This window comes from Ipomoea nil, unplaced genomic scaffold, assembly GCF_001879475.1.
Source record: "Ipomoea nil cultivar Tokyo-kokei standard unplaced genomic scaffold, Asagao_1.1 scaffold2280, whole genome shotgun sequence".
In the NCBI taxonomy this organism is placed as follows: domain Eukaryota; kingdom Viridiplantae; phylum Streptophyta; class Magnoliopsida; order Solanales; family Convolvulaceae; genus Ipomoea; species Ipomoea nil.
In genome coordinates, this window is record NW_017618708.1 from 5,678,851 (window position 1) to 5,702,266 (window position 23,416).

Below are 23,416 nucleotides of genomic sequence, written 5' to 3' on the forward strand. Positions count from 1 at the left end.
GTTGAATATATTTCAACAAACTTGGTTATCTCAACCCATCATAATTACCCTTTAAACAGGAATTATAGGTCTTTCAAGATGACTCAACCAAGAATTTAAAATAATATATATAAATGCTCATCGTTCGTAAGCCACAGAGATAATGTTGTCTATATGCTACTTCAAGTTGGACAACATAATCACAAATTTCACATAATATTCTTAAGAGAAGTTAATCTCATACGCAAAAAATATGTCCAAACTGACATTTATTAGGGAATATATTCAACAAGGTGAATTCACAAAGTTATTCCACCTGCACAACTTTTCCTTCACTTGAGGAAATTAAAAACTCATATAAAGCATTCATATGATGCAGATCAACATTACTATTGCAGTACTTCAACAATTTCTATTGCAAGACTTTGATTGTTTAATAACATATTAAAGTCAACCTCATTTCAGGTGAATAGATCAAGTGGCGCTTCAACTGGCCTGCATGATCAACATCATACTTCTTAAAAACTCACAGGTCGAGTGGTGAAACCAAAGTTTACTTAAAAACCATCTTCCTAGACAGAGTATTCAAGAGCGATGACTATTCCATGCTATCATCAAATTGCAATTAAAGCCTTTGATCTATGCTCTTAATTTTATACGACTAATTGCAGTACAAAATTTGAGCAATATCTATGCCAAATTCATTTCAATAAATGCCATTAGCATTCAACCTACTAAAGAAATAAGTACTTCTAAGTAATCAAAATTTATGAACAGATACTACATTGTAATAGAGCCAGTAGCATTAAAAAAAAAAGTAATCAAAATTTAGACAACTCAACTAGTATTCAGTACTAAGAAAATCACATTTTTTGCGAGCCCTTAGAACTAGAGAAAATTAGAGTTACTCAAAATAACTACTTATTTAAAGAAATGCAATACTCATCTTGCTCTGTCAGATTGACTTCTACTAGTTTTTCCCTTGCAATGGTAGCATTGGTATGCTCGGTGTCCTTGCTTTCCGCACACGAAACATCTTCCTTTGAGCTTCTTGACTTTTCCACTCCTTTTGTTATAGTTATTACTTTGAATTTCATTTTCATTGGCACCGTACTTTTCTTACAGCGATTCTCAAATGACTTTTGCCAAGTCTTGTTTGACATAGATGTCAAACAATTTGTCATTCATTTGTGACAGAAGGTGCCATAACGCTGAAAGGTTGACTGTTGCTTAAATAACGCTTTTAACTGTTGGAGAATTTAAGCAATGTCAACGCGTGGGCTGGAAACCTTTTAAAAAACACGGATACTATGGGTGTATGACTGAAAGGAAGTCTGTGCTGTGTTATAATAACACTACCTTAAAAGTGTTATTTGCCCGCTAACGGTGCAGTCAGAACCCTGGCACGCTTTCGACAGACTACACAAACTAACTACGCTTAGTTCAAACCAACAATAGTGTAGGTAAACCTGACTTTGCTCAGATGATTACACAGAGGGATTAAAGAAAGAAGGATAAGAAAATGATTGTTGAGTGTGTTTTTAACAAAAGTAGATAGCCTTTATATAGTAATGTTGCATACTGTTACAACCACAAGGTTACCTACGTGTGCGCTGCTTCAATTCACACCTCTTCAACACACATCTACCATAATTAATAAACCTATGAGATTTGTGGCCTTTCATTTTTCTAAGAAATAGGCAAGAATAAACACATGGAAAAGGATGAATATTTATTGTTTAATTTGGACCACACAAATCTCTCTCTCTCAAAATTTTCCAACAACATATCCTAATCTAGCATGCATACCGCCAGGCATTACATGTATTTTTCTCACTACTTCATGATGATAAGGATAAACAAAGTCTACAGAGTAAAGTTCTTCTTGTAGCCTAGCCAAACCAATCTTCTTTCCATGGAGTTGATCTTGTATAAGGAACTGATAAGAATGAAGTAGCAAGCTATAATTAGAACCCTTAAAAAGCTTGCCAATTGAAATCATATTATAATGGAATGCAGGACAAACGCCTTCTACAAGATTAGATTACCGTGGCGCTATATTCATCATATCGGCGATCTGAATCGGTGGCCGTCTTTGTCTGATTGAGACGACGATAGAGGTGGGCGACCCACCACCGGAACCTCCTAAATCGGTTGAACAAATTGTGCAAAAATTCTTAGATGATTTGCGTTGCACTGGGTTCTCTGCCCCTACGCCGAAGATTTCACACTTGGAGGCCGGCGTTCTTTCTACGACGTTGCCTTCCACATTCAAGGCTGTTTGCCAATTATGTATGCCCATTCGAACTTTATTCTGAGTTTGACACAGCCGGAGCGAATTCCGGCGACCCTGCCGCCTGAAGGTCGATTGAGAGGCGGCGATGGACTCGTGTCAGCATCCCTCGTTGCTACTGGTGATCGGTCGACGTGGTAGCTTCTAGGCTAGTCAGTTTCGCTACCGCTCTCAAAGCATCAAAATAATATAGTTGCTTCTGGGTTGTATATGACCAACCTTACTGACCATTTGTTATGGAGTCCAATGTATAACATGGCGTGTTGGGAGCCGCTTTCCCCTTTTTTACCTGATTTTAAAATCGTTGTTGTAAATATAACGGTTTCTGTGGCCATTATCATGATTTCCCGCTCCCATGTTTCCTACACTTCTATATTATTGTACATGTATATATATATCAACGTTTGGTAATAATGAGAATTATATGGGTTTGCGTGTTATGTTTCTATCTCTGCCCTCTGTATTTACTTTACCTATGTTATGCTCTCTTCTGATCGAGATTATATAGCATCTACGCGAGGATACTATCAAACTCATAACATGTTATCAACACGATGGTTCTCCATCAATCCTTTTTCAATGTATGATCCCATTATACAGATCGTATCTGTAATGATTTCAACAAATATGATGATTATATTATATACCTTAATTTAAATAAGTTTTATTGGTTAATTTTATTATTTACATTTTATATCTTATCAATTTGGTATATTTTGTTATATTAGGACTATATAACTAAATTAATAACCTATATTAGTTATAACTCTAATTAAGCTTATATTAGTTATTAATATGAATAATTAGGTTTAGTGGTCCCACATGATTAGTGATTTTACTTCAACTGCTTTTCATTCTTTTCTTTCTCACGCCAATTATATTTAGGGTTATGCATTATTACTTTTATTTCTTTGTTTACATACGCAGGTTGCAGCAGCGAAGTGAGATGGAGAAGGCGCAGGGACGACGATTTTGACTGGTTTCAGCACAATTTTTGGAGAAAATTAGCAAGCTTTGGAATTTGAAGATGAAGGCGGGTAGAGAAAGATGCGGTAAGAGCAGTAATTTTAGGGAAGATTGTTGATTTGAAACCTTATAAAAGGAGAGCTATTCTGATGTATTTTTGGCAGATTGTTCCTTCAAATTCTTAATATTTTAGAATAGTTTACTCTATGTCTGGCTAGATTTTCTTAATCTAATTCAAGGGATTGAAGTTTGAGTTGTGAATTTTGGGAGGTTCTATTTCAATTAATTTGTTGGATTCATGTACTTCCTATGCTCATGGGATGGGCTGGGAGGCTGATCGCTAGCCCTTATGCGAGAGATCCCCTCTAGCGACACTATAAATCCCGCACCGATTTCGATCGGCAAGAATCCGCCCACTGGAGAAAATTCTGTTGGTAAAATAGACTGATAAAGTGAAAAATAAATAAATGCTATGCCATGGTATAACTACTGCCATAGAAGCGAATTCGCCGCTACCGATGCAGGCTCACAACAGTGGCGTCACCCCCGAAGGTTAACACAGCAATCCCCTTCTCTGTGCACCCGGAGCAGGGATTGGAACATACACAACATTCTCAAAGTGGAAAAGGGACAAAAGAGTTAACAAGACAATGTTTGTCTATGTGTCCTAACTCAATAACACCTCACCTTAAATAGAAAAAGGCCAAATAATTAGGACCATATACTGCTTAACAAATCTTGACCATTCACCACATTGTGGTGACCATTCACCACCTTGTGGTGAATAGTAGACTAAGAATAAGTTATCAGTAAAATATTGGCCACACACTTGCATTTTCCCAACAGTCCCCCACAAATGCAAGGGAATGGCAAGGATGCTAGTGAACGAATCTTGAACTGGCACGTAGTGACACGTGGTATCCTCTGATCTAGTGAGTGAACGAATCTTGAACTCTTAGACTAGAGGTTTAAACCAAGTGACATGCATCACACCTTAGATTTTGTGTAAGTTTCGCGAAAAACTACATGTATATTTAGTCCAACTGAACTACGGGTTGCTCATGAGTGCTCTAGAAAGATAGCCCATTATCTTTCATAAAAGACGGCTAACCCGTTTCACTCAAGTAGGTGACTTCATTAAACCTATCTCAATATAGACTACCCAATTTTGGGTATGAAATCATTAAGAGCATTTTATGCTCATCCTCTCAATTATTAAGCGGTGAATTCATTAAGTCCATCTCAATAGGACCACCCATCTCATAGGGTTATAAATTCATTAAGAGCGGTAGCTCAACCTCACTAGTACACACACACTATAGAATGACCAATTAGTGTACTACTTTGTGATTCTTTCCATGGCTTCGTTTGACCACAAAAGTGGGATCCACCATGAATTCATCACCTCTTGGGCTTTAAGTCATTCCATCAATAATTCAACGACTAACCTCATAATTAGTCTTCTCTATTAAAGTAACTTGATCAGATCATCTGATTCATCTCGATCAAACTTACGTACACTTTAACGTGTACTTTATTTACTCACAAATAATTCACTTGAAATTTGCATGTTCAACATGAAATATTCTCTTTTACCATTATTTTCGGTACCACAAAGAGACTTATAGGAAAGAAAAAGAAATATATAAGAGTTAATTACCCTCACAATGCAACACTTACAAAAATACTTTTCTCAAAAGTATTTGATCTCTTACCCAGATTGATCATTGGTGCCTCCCAGCATTGGCTCTTTTGTAGACTGAGTTTTGCAGATTTGCTTTGTGAAACATTATAGTAGCTCCGCACTTTAATTAATACATACTCAATAGTTGAATATATTTCAACAAACTTGGTTATCTCAATCCACCATAATTACCCCTTTAAACATAATTATAGGTCTTTCAAGATGACTCAACCAAGATTTAAAATAATATATATAAATGTTCTGTTGGAACCGTTGGTAGAAGTTTCGGCCATGGGTCCCCAAGTCTCGGCCTCTTAGGCCGAGACCATTGTAGTTTCGGCCACACCCAGTGGCGTGTGTTGGAAAATTGATTCCGAAGTTTGGCATAACTTAGCCCGCAAGGCCAGCCAATTTCCGGACAACATTAGTGCCCGCAGGTGGCGGCGCATACGAGCTCGGGCTTGATCAAGTCTTTTTCAATCTCGTCTAGTTGGAATTTGATTTGCACATCACCCCCCCCCCCCCCGCGCACGCGCGCGAGAGAGCCTCTATGCTATACAATTCTACAAGCTTCAAAAGAGCTTTTGTATATAAGGGGGGAAAATCCTCATTCCAAACCAATCTGGGACAAAGCTCACTTTTTCCCTTCATTTTTCCAACTCAATGGGTTTACTTTAAGAATCAATATCTCATTTACCCATTATCCGTTTTGAGCGTACAATATATCAATCTCTTCGTCTCACTACGAAGAATCCGATTCCACTTTAACCCGGCCCAAATCGGAAGTGAGCCCCACTGATAATTGTACCACAAAATAGCCACTTAACATGCCATTTTAAGCTATTTTTTCCAACATATTCATTGCTGGTAAGCCACATAGATTATTAATATCATGTGAAAGTCAAACTCATTTAACTATGTCTCAATAATTGATTACCACACTACCCCCACAATTCTCGTAGTGATCAAGCTATTTGATTTCTTATCCATATCTACTTGATTTCATATCGAAATATTTGCTATTGACATTGATATGGTGATTACCCATGCATGTAATCTATATACAACATCAATGAAAATACAATATTATATTTTAAAAAATCACAAAAATATTTTCATGTAGCTAGTCATGCCATTTATATACATACTAGCATTTGTACGCGCGATGCGCGAAAACCTATGCCCAATATTAAAATATTGTTAAGTAACAAAATTTAAAAAATTATCATAATTATGTTCATAACTCTATATATCGCAATTCTTAAAGTGATGATACTTTTGAATTATCATATATTTGAATAATATAGTGATCAAAACAAAATAAAAAAAAATTTATATTTTTATATAATAATAATTTACAAATAATTCTAAGCTAACACCCACATATATGATATATTGATATGTATACACAAATAATATACATACATATTATATATGATAATTAAATTAATTGTTATATGATAATTTTAATAAAATGATAATTAAAAATAGGAAAAATATATGATAGATGTAGGTGTATGGTAAGATTGATGGATATAATAAATACTAACGGTGTTATAACGGTGTAAGGGTGATTTTGTCCAATAAAAATGAAATGTACAATAATTAAAGCAAAATGTATATATTTATTAGCATATAAAAAAGGGACAAAAATCAAGGATATAACTTGTATTGACACATATTATGTTTTTAATTAGATATGTAGATTTATGCATGTGTATGCAAATCATATACACATTTTAGACTGAAATGCATAATTAGTCCCTATGCACATCTTATGGATATAAGAGAAATTGAACAAAAAAATAGGCTTTAGTGTATGAACGCATTGTTTGAATTGAAACTATCAGTGTTTGTCTTTTAATTTGTTCTTCATTATTCATACACTTACTTGTGTTGAAAACACACACACACATAGGGTCCGGATAAGGTGAGGACGAGAGGACTAATCTTGTGTGTTTTTTTTTTTTTTTTTTTTTTTTTTATTTGGATGACCCAAATTTGAGTTCCTAAGATGACATGGATTGATTTTTTTTGTTAAAGTGGGTAGTAGTGTCTTTGATTGAGTGTTCGCCCATGCAAACTAATCAGTATTTTTTTTTGCTCGTTCTTTTGAGTATAATATTGTCTATATTTGGATGGTCGTGTATATATACAAATGCCTGGATAGTACAATTGTGCATTCGTGTGTACTAATTGTGCAACCTAGTGTTGTAAGTTGTGCACCAAAGGCTAGAGAGTTGTGCATTATAGCATATAGTTCTGTGCATCGTAGGACATTGGGATGTCCACTGTAGGATTTTTTGGCGGGGTTTGAATGCACAACAATAAAGTTATCGATGCACAACACTCAGTATAGGAATGCACGAATATTTTGTATAGGAATGCACATCTTTTAATAAGACTGCTTTACCCTAAATTTATATATTTTAATATTTTAAAGGGATTTGTGTCCTTAATCCGTGTGATTTGTTCCTTTTAATCTCAGTCATACATCATTCTGATTTAATGGTCTAGATTAGTTCTCACGTCCTCACCTAAGATTAGGTCCTCACCTGATCCAGACCCTCTCTCTCTCTCTCTCTCTCTATATATATATATATATATATATATATATATATATATATATATATATATATATATATATATATATATATGATTATTTTCAAATACAAACCCCCCTTAAAATACAAATCTCCCTTAAAATACAAACTGTGTGCATATAAGTATGTTAATGTGTGCACGAGCTAATTCCAGATATTATTGACAGTGTGCATGTAAGTATGTAGACTTGAAGATATGAAGACTTGAAGCCAAACAGGAAATCTTCAAGTCTTCAAGATATGAAGACTTGAAGATGGGGAACTCACGAACAAGAGAGCAGAAAATTTGAAACTCATCAAGGAGATCGAATAGAGCAATTAAGCTTGAAAGAGCATAGAGCAAAAATCTCATTTGGTACAGAGCATACCAAAAATCTTCAAGTGAGAAGTGAGAAAAGAAAAAGAACTCAGAGAGCTTCAAAAGAGAAATATTCTGAAAGTTCTTAAACAGAGCAAAGCAGAGCAAAAATATCAAGTGCTTTACTTGATATATTCAAAGAGAGAAAACACTCAGAGCTATCAAGAGAAATCATTCCAGAGTGTTTATCTTCATCAAAGAGACCTGCGCATCATTGAAGATCATCTACAGAGTCTCAGAAGTTGGAAGCAAGACAACACTTGTTTTGGAGCAAAACAAGAGAAGGGAGGAAAGTATCACGGAGCTGTGAAATCCTGGATTGTCACACGGAGCTGTGAGATCCGAAGCAGCAGTGTAGGAGGCACTGGGCGTGATTAGTGCGGGCTTTGTGATCAAAGCACTAGATCACGGGATACGTTTCTACCGGAGTGTGGAAGACAGGGGGAAAGTAACGCGGAGTTGTGAAATCCTGGGATAGTAGCGCGGCGACGTGAAACCCGAAGCAGCAGTGTGGTGTCACTGGGCGTGATTAGTGCGGGCTTTGTGATCAAAGCACTAGATCACGGAAATTCATTGTATCTTGGAACCAATGAGTGGTAGATATAGTGAATTGCTCTTGGAGATAAGAGCAAGTGGAGTAGGAGGATTACACCACCTCGCGAACCACTATAATTGTCTTGTGTTCTTTACTGCTTTCTTTACTTACTGCTCTTTACATATTCGCTCTACACGAGATATACTGCTCACACAATCTCACACACACTTTATGTTTATTTATTTCCGCTGTGCACCATACTCTAACAATCTAGTTAATTAAGAGTTTTGGTTTATCTCTGGCTTAGCAATTGTTGTGCTGTGCGAAAAAGTTTGAAAGTCTATTCACCCCCCCCAGACTTTCACCTTACCTCTTTCGGGACCAACAATTGGTATCAGAGCGGGCTGTCTATTTAGGCCAAATTGCTATCTAAGCACGTGCCTAACTGGGTTAACCGTTTCTGACTGCTAGACAGATCCATTCTACAAAGTGTGTGAATTGGATTAATCTTTCATATCTCTCGTGATGATGATGAAGAAAGATTTAGCTCAAAATCTATTATTCTCACTTGATAAATTTGATGATTGGAAAGTTCGTATGCAGGTACACTTATCGGCCTTACACGATGAAATGTGGGAAGTTATTTCCACTGGCCCTATAGAAATATTAAAAGTCAATACGGCGTTTGTCCTATCCCCGGATGCTCCACAGTACGTACAAAAGTCAAAACCGGAATGGACATCGGACGATAGAACGCGGAATAATCTTGACAATATTGCCAAGGATATTTTATTCAAAGCCGTAGATGATACAATATTTCCGAAGATCCGAAAGTGTGCCACTGCCAAAGAAATATGGGAAACTCTCATCAAGATTGGCGAAGGAGATGAACAAGAAAAAGACAATAAGCTCACAATCGCCATGAAGAAGTTTGAAGATTTCAAAATGCTCTCAAATGAAAGTGTTGCAGACATGGAAGCTCGAATGATCAAAGTTCTTGGAGAGATTAGTGATCTTGGCAAAAATATTAGCCAAAAAGAAATTAATCTCAAAATCCTACGAGGCTTACCATCTGCATGGGATATGAAGGTTACGGCTATGCGCGATCACCGAGATCTAAGAGTGTTGTCTACAGACAAATTATTTAGTGATCTAAAGGCATATGAGTTCGAAATGAAGGCCAAAGATGATGATGTTCATGAAGCTCGAAATGCTGCTCTAATGGCCGAACAACCGTCAACCTCCAGGTCAGTAGAAAATAATGTTGATTTTATGACTGACGAACAGTTTGCTCTTTTTGTCAAAAAGTTTAGAAGGTTTTTGCGAAAATGAGACAACAAAAATTCCGCTCGTGGAAAATTCATCTCTCGCATAACACAAGAAGAAAAAGTCGAAGAAAACAAGGATTTATGCTACAATTGTCGCAAACCCGGACATTTTAAAATAAATTGTCCGTATCCGATCGTTAGCAAGTATCAAGGCAAAAATGTTGAATCTACGCCGAACAAATTCGAAAGCAAAAGGTTCAAGCGCGACAAAAGAAAAGCTCTCGTTAGCAACGAACCAAACGAAAATGATGATTCGGAGGATTCATCATCAAGCGATGAAAGTTCATGTTCGGATGATGATACGGCGCTAATATGCAAGTCAATTGAGTTGAGTACAAGTGAAGATTGTCTTATGCCTCTTGACGCAGAAGAAGAAGAGGTAACATCTAATTCTTTCAATTCTGTTAATTCTTCTTTTACTCGTGAATCTATTGACAATCTAATGCGAGAATGTCAAGAGATTATGCTCACTCATCCTCAATTCAAGGAGAGCAATAATATTCTAATTCTTGAAAAAGAAGAAATGAATAAAAAATTGCAAGATGCTTTACTTGAAGTGAGTAAATTTGAAGAATGAAAATATTCATCTTCAAGAAGAGTGTAAAGCTAGAGAGGTTAGAGAACATAATCTTAGAGCTACTATTGCTACGTTCACTAATTCGTCTAAAATAATAGATAAAATGGTGAGCATGCAAAAGCCATCAGGAGATAGAACCGGAATTGGTTATGACTCCACATGTTCTCAAACCCCTCAAAATCTGACTAATTCTACTACTACTTTAAATAATAAAGTTCAAGTGGTAAAATTTGTTAAAAGTCAGAATAGCACGATGAGACAAGGACTTGGCTATCAAACAAATGCAAAGTTGAAAGTTGAAAGGCCGAAACAATTCTATGATACGGCAAAGCAACAAAAATTCATCAAGCAAAGATATGCCAAAGAGTCAAGTGCAAAAAGATTTCATAGAAAAGAGGGAAGCTTTTCTAGAAATAAAGTTGGGAAATTTCACCCCACTCAAAAGGATTGGTTGTGTAATAGATGCAATGTTTTTTATATACCAAAGCAACCATTCTCTTCCCAGGTGCCAAAATATAAAAATAATTTTCAAAACCCGGCGCCAAAAATGCTTTCTAAAGTGAGTTATGATTATCGTGTCTCTAATGGTTACAAATCGCCTCATCTTAATTCTATAAGATCAAGGTGGGTTTGGTTACCAAAAATCACTAACAGTAAATGACCCAAGCAAATATGGGTACCTAAAGTTAGTTAATCATTTTTGCAGGATGTTTGGTACATCGATAGTGGTTGCTCCCGCCACATGACTAGAAATAAATCATATCTAGAGAATTTCAAAGAAATCGATGGACCAAAAGTTATATTCGGAGGAAATCAAAATTATGGAATCACAAAAGGAGTTGGCACGATCAAGAAAAATGGTTTGAAGATTGAAGATGTTTCTTTCGTTGAAGGATTGAAATTTAATTTGTTGAGCACTAGTCAATTTTGTGATAAAGGCTATCTTGTAGAATTTTCTAAAGATAATTGCCTAATCAAAAATGAGCTCACAAATGAGATTATTTTATCTGGAAAACGGCGAAAGAATATGTATGTTGTTGATTGGAGCACAAGCAAAGACTCAGTGTGCTTAATGGCCAGAAATTCAAATGAAGCTAATTGGGAATGGCACAGAAAGCTCAACCATTTAAACTTCAAGACTATCAATCAACTTGCAAAGAAAAATCTAGTAGAAGGCTTGCTAGATATCATATTCAAGAAGGACCAAGTGTGTGATGCATGCCAACGCGGAAAGCAAATCAAATCATCCTTCAAATCAAAGACACACGAGTCAACGTCAAGACCGCTAAGCTTACTACATATGGACTTATTTGGACCGGTTGATCCAATAAGTGTAAGTGGTAAGAAATATACTCTCGTTGTTGTTGATGATTTCTCCAGGTACACTTGGACCGTATTTCTCAAGAAGAAAAATGAAGTTGAGCAAGTTCTACCGAAGCTGTTGAAGCAACTACAAAATGAGAAAGAATTGCAAATATCAAAAATACGAACGGATCGCGGAACCGAGTTCGTGAATGGAGTTATACAAGCTTTTTGCAATTCACATGGAATTTCTCATCAATTATCTGCCGCAAGAACACCGCAACAAAACGGTGTTGCTGAAAGAAGAAACCAGACGCTCAAAGAAGCTGCACGAGTGATGATTAGTGCTGCCTGGTCTCCCGAAACGATATTGGGCGGAAGCTATCAACACTGCTTGTTACACGCAAAATCGAAGCATGATCCATAAGCAGTACAAGAAGACGCCATATGAGCTTTATAAAGGGAGAAAACCAAATATTGGTTATTTTCATATTTTTGGATGCAAATGTTTTATTCATATTAATGATAAATTGCATCTAAAAGCTTTTGATGAGCGTGCAGATGAAGGAATTTTTCTGGGATATTCAGCTACCAGCAAGGCATTCAGAGTTTTGAATAAAAGATCAATGGTGGTTGAAGAATCCATACACGTGGTATTTGATGAAAAATCACAGATCAAAAATGATGCACTGGACGAAGAAATTGCACAAAATGGTAACAAGTGTCATATTGATTTTTGTGATACTAATGATACGTGTGAAGATGATGTTTTGCAGGGAATGGATGAGTTGGAAATTAATTCTCTAGAAAATCCCATCCCTCATCTAGAAGAAGTTGGAAATTCTTTTAATAATAATTTTGGGAGTGATGCCTCACGTGAGAATGAGGATGCAGTACAAGTTGGTGATCCAATTAGTGATCAAGTTACTGGTGAAGTTGGTGGTCAATTACAAAATTGAATTAAATGTGGAAATTCGAACCAACTCTCCCAGTACACAACAAATGGATCCACCCAGTACCATGCACCCATTTGAACCAGATTTAAGATGGCTCAAAAATCACCCTCCAGAATTAATCATTGGGAATATTCCATGAAGGCGATGAAAACAAGATCGATCTACCATGGAAGCATTGTTCACATGTTATCTATCTCAGATTGAACCAAAAGAAATTGACGAAGCTCTCAATGATCCGGATTGGATAAATGCTATGCAAGAGAGCTCGATCAATTCAAAAGAAATGATGTTTGGGAACTTGTTCCAAGACCGACGAACCACAATGTTGTAGGAACCAAATGGGTCTTCCTGAACAAAGCAAACGAAGAAGGCGTGATTGTTAGGAATAAAGCAAGGCTCGTTGCAAAAGGATACTCTCAAGAAGAAGGAATAGATTTTGATGAAACTTTTGCACCGGTGGCCTCGACTTGAAGCAATCAGAATTTTCCTAGCCTACGCCGCACACAAAGATTTCACTGTTTATCAAATGGACGTGAAAAGCGCATTCTTGAATGGTCTACTCGAAGAAGAAGTTTATGTCGAACAACCCCTAGGTTTTGAGGTAAAAGGCGAAGGTGATAAAGTCTACAAACTTAAAAAGGCATTGTATGGGTTGAAACAAGCACCTAGAGCTTGGTATGATACTTTGTCAATGTTCTTAATAAGCTGTGGATTCACCAAAGGCCTTGTTGACAAAACTCTATTTAGAATTCAAGATGGTGATCATATTTTATTAGTGCAAATATATGATGATATTATTTTTGGAAGCACTAACAATTCTTTGTGTGAGAAATTTTCGAAGCTTATGCAGAATAAATTCGAAATGAGAATGATGGGTGAATTGAATTACTTCTTGGGCTTACAAATCAAACAACTGAAAGAAGGAGTATTCATCAATCAAGCAAAGTACACCCGCGACTTGATAAAGAAGTTTGGTCTTGATGGAAAATCATCGATCAAAATTCCAATGAGCACATCAATAAGGCTAGACAAAGATGAAGATGGAAAGGATGTTGATCAAACAAAATATAGAGGAATGATTGGTTCACTTCTATATCTTACTGCAAGTAGGCCGGACATTTCTTATGCTGTGGGCCTGTGTGCAAGATTCCAAGCAAATCCAAAAGAAAGCCACCTCACCGCAACAAAGAAGATCATACGATATTTGAAAGGCACAATCAATGTTGTATTGTGGTATCCAAAAGGTACAGATTTTACTCTAACGGGTTTTTCAGATGCGGATTTTGCAGGTTGCAAAATAGACAGAAAAAGCACTTCCGGGACATGCCAGTTCTTGGGGGGAAGGCTTGTTTCTTGGTTCAGCAAAAAGCAAAATTCCATCGCAACTAGTACCGCCGAGGCCGAATATATTGCTGCAGGAAGTTGTTGTGCGCAAATTTTGTGGATGAAGCAACAATTGAAGGATTACGGAGTTAATTGTGATGACGTTAGTATTTATTGTGATAATACTAGTGCAATCGCTATCACTCACAATCCGGTGCTTCATTCAAGAACCAAAAATATCGACATTCGACATCATTTCATAAGGGATCACGTTGAAAAGAAAAATCTGAAGATCGAATATATCCCTTACGGAAAACCAAGTTGCTGATATTCTCACAAAGCCTTTATGCGAAACGAGATTTTCTACCTTAAGGCACGAGTTGGGAATGATCGAAATGAGCTAAGTATCACTGGACATAATCTCTCTATTTAAATTGATACTTGTGCTCAAACTAAATTGTTTTATGTGAATAAATTGTTTTACGTATTTGCATGTATGTTTTTATTCGAAATTTTTATATGATAAAATTGCAATATGTGTTAGGATCTTATTTGTGCATTTGCAGGTGTTATTTAACGTGAGATCATATGCCATGCAAATTAATTTGATGAAATGTGCAATTCATGATTTATTTGATGTTTTGTTTAAAATTTCATGTTTTAATGTGTTAATCAGTTTTTGAGTATGTGTTCATGTTTCTGTAAATTAACTAACTTGTTTGCATGAACAATTTGCTCTAAAAATGATTTACCGTGTTTGTTTAAAAATATATGTGTTATGTGCAAAATGTGATTTAAAGTGTTAATTGTATATGTGTTTCGTATATATGCAGTATATGTGATATAATTTGCAATAAAATGTTTTAGAAATCTAGAAGTTAATATTTTTGTTAGTTTCTAAAATATTTTGGAATCTGATTTGTGTGCTTTTTATATAAAGTTGTTTCTAATTATAATTTAGGAATATGTGTGTTAATTTTGTTAGTTTCCAAAATGTGTTTAATTTTTGATTGGAAATTACGGTGTATGAGTTTAATATAATTGGTATGTGTGATTAATTATTTGTGGAGTAATTTTTGCTACTAACGAGATGTTTGAGTGTTATTATGTTTGTGGTACACGAATTTGAGAAGGAAATCAGGAGATAAAGGAGGATAATCAGAGTTTAATTGGGCATCAAACTTCCACCCATAAACTCTTACCCTTTCTAAACCTCCACCCAACCTAAACCTCCCCCCATAATCCTCTCCTAAATCAAATCTTTCCAAACAAGATTTACCCCCTCTCAATCGACACCCCCATCTCGCCTGTCAGAAATCTACTCTCTTAATCGATCCCCACAAACAAATCTCAAGGAGATCAGAACCCAAATCCTTCCTAAGTGTCTCTTCAAATCTCCACCCTCTACACCTTACATGCATTGGGTATTTCTAAAGAGGTGTGAGCATTAAATGCTATTGTCTGCTCATGATGACATTTTCTCTTTCCTCGTAACACTATCTATCAGATGACTCATCTACCCTAAACTCACCCAATCGACACACATCAACCAAAGGGTACAATTGAGAAGTCTCATATCTCTCACTTAAATTCGAAAAACCCCTTCGAGTCGTCCTCCTCATATAAACCCCTCACTCATATCTCAAAAACTCTTTCAAGACCTTCAGAATATCAGAAAACTCTCTCTCAAATTATCTCTCCTCGATCAATCGATTTGATCATCATGGCTCAATCTAGAAGAAAGCAAATTGATCCTATTTTTGCCCTCTCGCAACAAGTGACGAATGGGATGGTACTCAATCCTGAATTTTTCAAACTAGGTTCTACCAACAAGGACACGACCGAGAAAATTCTTCAAGCTTTAAAAGATTGTGGACTGTTTGATTTCTTCACCTACAACTACTTTGGAACCTTTGAAGAAGATGTAGCCGAATTTTATCTACATGCAGTCGTTGAAAAGGACTCGATTAAATCTAAAGTTGGAGGATCAGAAGTTTCGATCACAGAAGATGACATACACAAGTGCTTCAACTTTCCTGAATCTCAGATAATGCCAGAATCTCACAGCTATGTTGTTCAAAATTTTAGGGAACGAGATTCGTGGTCCTACGGCTCCAATTTTCTCTGATGTATCCGCTCATAAGAATGTATTGAAGTTTGAATATGAGATGTTGGTGGACATGGTTTACAAGATTCTTGAACACAAACTGGGAAGTACTGAAGATTTGACTGCATGGACAGTGTGCTTGATGGACGGAATCATGAAATGAATAAAATTCAAATGGGCAAAATTTATCTATAGGAAGATGGTTATTTTTGTTCATGCTGCCAAACCAATGAAGAAACCCGCTGTAGTGGATCGATTCTATCAAAATGTTGGATATGGTCTCATCATTGGAGAACTGCTAAGGAAGAAGACAATTCCAATGAGAAAACACAAAAATATTGGAATTTACAGAGCTCTCTTCAGAAAATTCAGTCTTAATTTTGGAAAAAGGTCAAGCCAGAGAAGAGGACAAGAAGGTGGGAGTTCTACAAGTTCAAAAACACCTCAGAGTTCCAGACCGAGAAACAGCAAAGCAATCTCAACCTCAAGTAATCAAATGGGATCAAGCAATCGATCAGGAAGAGATCGAAGCCATCAGTACGGCTATGGCAGTTGTTCCAATCAAATATGCGGAACAAAATTTGTTGGCCGAAGAAGTTAACGATACTACAAGAATGGAATTTGCAGGAGTTGATGTGCAAATTTCGAATGATCTACAAAGAAGGCTCTCGAGTCAATCTGCAGCCGAAGGAAGTGCAGGACCTATAGTTTTTGACTCAGCTCTCATTCAAGATGATCCGGAGCTGTTGAAAGAATTGATAATGGTGCAAACTTGGAGAGAATGGAAACTTGAAAGATATCATTCTTTCATGTCAAAAATCACCCCAGATTTGATACGGAGTGAAGATTTTTCCTTGGAATGGTGCGGAACAAACGTGATGCTAGATGCACTCAACATGGATTTAAATCAAGTTTATCACATGAAGCTACACGAGAAGGCAGCCAGACAAAAAGGAAAAGCACCAATAAAGGGAGGCAGTACGGCTCAAGACCGTTTAGCCGAACAAGAACGACAGAATGAAATTTCACTTCAGTTAGCTCTGCAAAGGTCAGTTTATGACACACATCATTATCCAGGTAACACATCTCTTGTGGATAATGAAATTTTTGATGAAAGAACTGAAGGGACGGCACTCATCGATGTACCAATCATAAGCACTAAAAATCATATGGACATACCTGTGAAAGTCCATGATGCTTCTTTATTAATATCTGATCTGACCCCCACAACAACTAATGTGAATCTGGAGTGCAATGAACAACTTGTGGGATCCAATGAAGCAGAAGTGTCAGTGCAAGAAGAAATAAGAGAACAAGTGTCAGAAGAAAGAAGAAGAGATATACCAGTTGAAGTTGCAGTAGAAGTTGCTACTGAGAGTAGACTGCAAATCACAGAGGATTTATCCAGTGTATTGCCGGTACACCATACCGAGTCTACCATGCCTACCATGGACCCTGTTCTAGAAAATGAAGAATTATTTGCAGACAATTACACGAGAACAGAAGTCCTAGAAGAACAAGTTGGTGATCTCAATCAAGAAGCCGAATCACCTGAAGAAGAAGGGATGCAACTTATTGATACAGTTGTTCTCACAGATTCGAATAGAAGTCCATTCGGATCTCCTCAAAACTTTGTGCAGATGAATGATCAAGATAATGGCATATTTTCATCCTTATTTGCCAAAGTGGCCGAATCCAGTGATGTTGTTTGTCAAACAATTGGAGAAAAGTTGGTTGAACAAAATCAAAAGATGGATCAACAACACACGGATACACGAGTCAATCTGAAGGAATTAATGGAGCATCAAAATATCATGAAGACTCAGATTGACAAAGCAGAAAGAATTTTGAAAGGAGAATTAACAAAAGGCTTACTTGAAGTGATTCAGCTCATGAAGAAGGAACGTGAAGCAGCTGAAAAGATTAACAACGAACGTCACTTGAGACAGATCAAAGCAATTCAAGACCAAGAAAGCCGAATCAACAAACTTGAAGCTGAACTCGCAGTTACAACAAACAAGCTTGACAACGTGCAAACCGTTTCCATTGAAACACACAACAGTGTTGAAACTGTGAAGGCAAACCAAGACCGAGACTTTAAGACCCTTGCATTTTTTGTTGATAACGCCAAAAGGGGGGAAGAAATTCTCAGTCACTTGGCTTTGCAACAACAAGAATTTATTCTTGGAAGCCAACAAAAGCCAGTAATGTCTACTCAAGGTAAAGGCCGAAGCCGCGGACAATCCTCACAAGGACCATCTCAGATTGGTTTTGCTCAGTTCGCGAATCCTAGTCTTGGTACGAGTACATCGAAGGTTGCTGAACAGATTGGCTGGTTTGAATGCTCTAAGGGTACCGCCACTCAGACAACAATATGGACTAAGGAAAATCTACCAAGCATGATCAAGAAATGGCCTGCAGCCGATCAAGCCCAATGGATCTCGGAGAAGAATAAAGAAGAAGAAGGCAAAAGGAAAAGAACCGAGATGTGGTATGAACTAAGAGATTTCACCGAAAATATGGGCATGAATCTTGGAGAAGAAAGAAGCTTCGAAGAATGTGTCTTATGGTGGGAAAACGGAGTTCTTCCGGGCAACAATATCAAAGAAGCTTTTGGACACTATATGGCCGGACAGCTTACAAAGAAATTTCAGAATGCAAAGTTCAAAGATGATTTCTTCAAGCCCAGAGGACATGTCAAGGAAATTTTGAAGAAAGACTCTGGTGTGAAGAAACCCAGAAGGTAATCTGAAAATTATCTTAAGCTGATATTTTCAATCTTCGAACCTCTATTGCGTTTTTCTCTATAAATTCGAAATATATCAATAATAATTTCCCATGGTCTATTTTGAGTCTTTAATTCTATTTGTTTAATGTAATTAGACTTTCGTGAATTAAAAGACAAGAAACATGTCAAACGCACGACAAAATTAAAAATTGATGATGATCAAAATAAAAATAATTCAAGATGCGTTTAGGAGCTTGTCTAAAAATTTAATTCACAAGTTTCTTTTGATTGTATCTAGAATACCATTTGTTAAACTCATCTTGGCTTTGTCAAATAAAATTGAGCAAAAAGATTATTTTTCAAAGACTTAAAGCCAATGACTGAGTGTAGGTTTTGGCATTATCAAAAGGGGGGAAATTGTTAGGAATAAAGTGTAATGGTTTTGATATGCCAAATTTGTATTTGTAGATCCCCCAATTTTATTTCATAGGTCTAGTAGAGTCTTAGACCATGATCGGGAAATTATTTAAATTGGAAAAGAGAAACAGAGGAAGATGCATGAAAATAGAAGAAGAAGATATAAAGCCTAAAATCAAGAATTTGTCTGGAGAAAATGACAAATTGAAGAAGAAGATGAATGATATGAAATCACGTCAATGCTACTCAAAGAAGATATCCCAGAAGAATTTTCGTGAAGAAAATTAGTATTGGAAGAATGCATGAAATTGACTTGGAGATCAAGCATCTATGGAAAGAAAGGAGTACATCAAATGTGATTGGAGATTTTATCAAAAGTTGTACGGACGAAATGGATGATGCTTGATATATTATGCGAAATGGCTCAAGTTCGAAACTCATTATCAACAATTTTACAAGGTAAAATTTGAGAAGCCAAATTAAATTAATCTGATGGAGTTGGGCGCCGATTACAAGTGGAAATTGGGAAGCAATTTCACTGGGGTGGCAATTGAGATGCAATTCCACTTGGGAGCCGATTTCATAGCAATTGAAATTCGAAGCAAGTTTGGAGCCAATGTATTCAATACCAGGAGAAGGATTCGAAGAAGACATAGGAGATAGGAGAAGTCGCACCAGGAGCAGTTTGGGAGCCAATTGCAAGTCAAAGTCAATTGGGAGCCAATTACAATGGAGAAATTCAAATTGGGTGGTGCCAATTAGCCAATTGCAAGTCAAAGTCAATTGGGAGCCAATTACAATGGAGAAATTCAAATCGGGTGGTGCCAATTACAAGCCAATTGAAATTGGGTCTCAATAATTAAATTAATCTGATGGAGTTGGGCGCCGATTACAAGTGGAAATTGGGAAGCAATTTCACTGGGGTGGCAATTGAGATGCAATTCCACTTGGGAGCCGATTTCATAGCAATTGAAATCAATTGAAATTCGGAGCAAGTTTGGAGCCAATGTAGAAATTCAATACCAGGAGAAGGATTCGAAGAAGACATAGGAGATAGGAGAAGTCGCACCAGGAGCAGTTTGGGAGCCAATTGCAAGTCAAAGTCAATTGGGAGCCAATTACAATGGAGAAATTCAAATTGGGTGGTGCCAATTACAAGCCAATTGAAATTGGGTCTCAATAATTAAATTAATCTGATAGAGTTGGGCGCCGATTACAAGTGGAAATTGGGAAGCAATTTCACTGGGGTGGCAATTGAGATGCAATTCCACTTGGGAGCCGATTTCATAGCAATTGAAATCAATTGAAATTCGGAGCAAGTTTGGAGCCAATGTAGAAATTCAATACCAGGAGAAGGATTCGAAGAAGACATAGGAGATAGGAGAAGTCGCACCAGGAGCAGTTTGGGAGCCAATTGCAAGTCAAAGTCAATTGGGAGCCAATTACAATGGAGAAATTCAAATTGGGTGGTGCCAATTACAAGCCAATTGAAATTGGGTCTTAATTACAAAGGAGAAATTCAAATTGGGTGGAAGTTCACAACCAATTTGAAGTCTGAAAACACCCAGACGTGAGAATGAAGAAGATGAAGATGAACTTACAGTGAAAATATTCTCACAAGGAAAAATACTAGTTTTAACTAGTATGGGATTAAATTGATGAATATTTTTAAATCCCAAAGATACAAGAACCACTTCAGAGCTAATCAGAGAAGCCGTTCTACACCCAGATACTCCCACTCAACGTAAAACCAGAGGAAATATCAGATGAAGTTTGGGAACCCATTTACATGGAGATGAAGCTCTAACAACGGCTAGCTTATCCTTTCTGACATCTTTGCAGAAGATAAGATAAGATCTCTGACAAAAAGATACAATATTTCAAAAATGGGAGCGTCTCTTTCCAACAGACAGATTCTCATTACCAGCTATAAAATGATGAAGATATGAAGACTTGAAGATGGGGAACTCACGAACAAGAGAGCAGAAAATTCGAAACTCTTCAAGGAGATCGAATAGAGCAATTAAGCTTGAAAGAGCATAGAGCAAAAATCTCATTTGGTACAGAGCATACCAAAAATCTTCAAGTGCGAAGTGAGAAAAGAAAAAGAACTCAGAGAGCTTCAAAGAAAATATTCAGAGAGTTCTTAAACAGAGCAAAGCAGAGCAAAAATATCAAGTGCTTTACTTGATATATTCAAAGAGAGAAAACACTCAGAGCTATCAAGAGAAATCATTCCAGAGTGTTTATCTTCATCAAAGAGACCTGCGCATCATTGAAGATCATCTACAGAGTCTCAGAAGTTGGAAGCAAGACAACACTTGTTTTGGAGCAAAACAAGAGAAGGGAGGAAAGTAGCACGAAGCTGTGAAATCTTGGATTGTCACACGGAGCTGTGAGATCCGAAGCAGCAGTGTCGGAGGCACTGGGCGTGATTGGTGTGGGCTTGGTGATCAAAGCACCAGATCACGGGATACGTTTCTACCGGAGTGTGGAAGACGGGGGGAAAGTAACGCGGAGTCGTGAAATCCTGGGATAGTAGCGCGGCGACGTGAAACCCGAAGCAGCAGTGTGGTGTCACTGGGCATGATTAGTGCAGGCTTTGTGATCAAAGCACTAGATCACGGAAATTCATTGTACCTTGAAACCAAGAATTGGTAGATATAGTGAATTGCTCTTGGAGATAAGAGCAAGTGGAGTAGGAGGATTACAACACCTCGCGAACCACTATAATTGTCTTGTGTTCTTTACTGCTTTCTTTACTTACCGCTCTTTACATATTCGCTCTACACGAGATATACTGCTCACAAAATCTCACACACACTTTATGTTTATTTATTTCCGCTGTGCACCATACTCTAACAAGCTAGTTAAGAGTTTTGGTTTATCTCTGGCTTAGCAATTGTTGTGCTGTGCGAAAAAGTTTGAAAGTCTATTCACCCCCCCCCCCTCTAGACTTTCACCTTACCTCTTTTGGGACCAACAATCTCTTCATTTCATTCACCAACTGTCTAAACACAAAATCTCTATCTTCTCTCTAAGAAGTGGTAGCTTCTTCTCCAAGCTAGAATTTGGGCATCCTAGATCTTGCAAGTTGTTTTCCAAGATTCCTACTTTCCTTATCTTGAGCATAGGGGAGGGTAAGATCCTTGATCTTTTGGTGTTTTTAACCTCCTTTTAGATGTCTTTTTCTAAAAATAGAATCTTTGTTGTCTTTTGGTTTGTTTATGAAGTTGGTGTGGAAGAAGAGCTTTAGGATGGGCTTTCTAAGGGTGAGAAAGAGAAGTTTTAGGCTACAAAGGTAACCCATGCTTTACAAAACCTATTTTCTTATTTATATGATGATTTCTTGGCTTCTACTTGTGATTCTTGTGTTGAAATGTGAGATTTGATTCATTGTCTTGTGGTAATGCATGTTTAGAGCTTGTTCTTAGGGTTCTTGAATGCCATTGCTTGGTTATTTCTAGGGTCCAAGTCATATTGTTGTTTTGTGTGAGATTTTGGGTGTTTTGGACTTGAATTTGGACTTGTTGTTGAAAATCCCCGAAGGGATTATTTTGGAGTACAGGGTGTACCTGCGGGCAGGGCCCTAACCGCCGCGCCACCCGTGGGAAACGTGGCCGCTAGGGTTGTGTACCCTCGGGCGGAACCGCGGGTGGTTGTCCACCCGTGGCCCCACCCGCGGGTGGTTGTCCACCCGTGGCCCCACCCGCGGGGAAGATGTATGATGATGGGCGGGGATTTGTTCCCTGTGATTCTTTTGACTCGGTATTGATGTTTTGACCTCCCGATGTTGTTTTATTGGGCTATTTGTGAGTCTTCTTGATGTTTCGTATGTATAGAACGGTATGTTAGGAATCCATGTAGGATTTGGTGTCTTAAATCGTGCTAAGGGTCCAACCTTTGTATTCGTTGGACTATTGTGAGTCTTTAATGTTCTATGGAACTACTTTTGGTTTACCCGTTTGATGAGCATGCTAGTTTGATGTTGAAATGCTAGTGAGTGCGGTTTGTTCTTTCCTATTGAGATTGGCAACTTGTGTTGACCATCATTTGGTGTCGAATTCTGATCCTTCGTTGTTGAGTACGGTTTCATATCTTTGTTTTGATCCATTGATTGATTCCTATGATGTGAACGTATGTAATCGTTGTACCCTTTAATTGATGCTTGATTAAGGTTATTGTTGAACCTTAGTCTTCTTGGTAATGATGATGACTTGTGTGACCATGATTGAAATTGGTTGTGTGTTACCTGAGTAA

The 23,416-nt window shown here is 37.3% G+C and overlaps 1 protein-coding gene across 1 annotated transcript in view; it reads right to left on the reverse strand.

Moving 5' to 3' along the window:
* The window catches only part of LOC109150685 (caffeic acid 3-O-methyltransferase-like), a 30,464-nt gene extending 8,314 nt beyond the window's left edge, over positions 1-22,150 (reverse strand). The window contains exons 1-3 of the mRNA XM_019298656.1: positions 22,141-22,150; positions 15,380-15,386; positions 11,464-11,473 (exon numbers count right to left, since the gene is read on the reverse strand). The gene's annotated coding sequence lies outside the window, so the exon portion shown is untranslated. The remainder of the gene's footprint in view (positions 1-11,463; positions 11,474-15,379; positions 15,387-22,140) is intronic.
* Between the last annotated feature and the right edge of the window lie 1,266 nt (positions 22,151-23,416).